The sequence below is a fragment of the Scyliorhinus torazame genome, chromosome 8 (assembly GCF_047496885.1).
Source record: "Scyliorhinus torazame isolate Kashiwa2021f chromosome 8, sScyTor2.1, whole genome shotgun sequence".
Taxonomy (NCBI): domain Eukaryota; kingdom Metazoa; phylum Chordata; class Chondrichthyes; order Carcharhiniformes; family Scyliorhinidae; genus Scyliorhinus; species Scyliorhinus torazame.
Genome location: NC_092714.1, coordinates 83,388,178 through 83,389,101, shown reverse-complemented (window position 1 = coordinate 83,389,101; position 924 = coordinate 83,388,178). Strand labels below are relative to the sequence as shown.

General features: G+C 47.9%; 1 non-coding gene across 1 annotated transcript; it reads left to right on the top strand.

The window, feature by feature from the left end:
* Window positions 1-549: 549 nt before the first annotated feature.
* Window positions 550-655, top strand: trnal-uaa (transfer RNA leucine (anticodon UAA)). Its single transcript has 2 exons — window positions 550-587; window positions 610-655. It is a non-coding gene; the product is annotated as a tRNA-Leu (tRNA).
* The last annotated feature ends 269 nt before the right edge of the window (window positions 656-924 follow it).

The following is a 924-nucleotide window of genomic DNA, read 5'->3' as shown; positions in this document are numbered from 1 at the left end:
ATGTAGGCAAAGTATTGTACTGCCCAAAAAACTACGAGTAGGTGCCTTTTACAGGCAGAAAATCCTTGCTCGACAGGATCTAACACGCGTGAGGCGTATGCCACGAGGCCTAATCGGTTATGGCGTTCTTGGAGGAGCACGGCCGAAAGGGTTCGGTCGGTGCTTGCAACTTCAATTGCATACGGGGAAAACGGATCTGGGACCTGTAATGCGGAGGCTGTGCTGAGGGCTCTTTTTAAAGCATCCACGGCATCCGTGTGCTGTGGAAGCTGTTCCCAAGGTGCTTGTTTCTTGAAGTTCAGATGGGGGTGCTGCATTTGTGGCGAAACTGTCGATATGGTTTCTACAGTAGCCAACCAGTCCTAGAAATGACCGGAGGGCTGTTACGTTATGGGGAAGGGACAATTTGACGATCGAGTCAATTCTCTTTTGCTTGATCTCACGTTTACCATGTGTGATTACTGTACCCAAGTAAATCACTTTTTCCTGTAAAATCAGGACCTTCTTGGGGTTCACTTTACATCCAATCTGTTGTAGGAGTCCTAAGTTGTCAGGATGGCCGAGTGGTCTAAGGCGCCAGACTTAAGCAGCCATTGAGGACTTGATGATTTCTGATCCCTTTCAAGGGTCGTGGGTTCAAATCCCACTCCTGACTTCCGACTTCAACGTTATTTGCAAATCAACAATGCAAACCGTATCATTCACATACAAAGATTGAAAACTAACATGCCTCTCTCAAACATTATAGGGGCTGGTTTAGCACAGGACTAAATCGCTGGCTTTGAAAGCAGACCAAGGCAGGCCACCAGCACGGTTTAATCCCCGTACCAGCCTCCCCGAACAGGCGCCGGAATGTGGCGACTAGGGGCTTTTCACAGTAACTTCATTTGAAACCTACTTGTGGCAATAAGCGATTTCCATTCC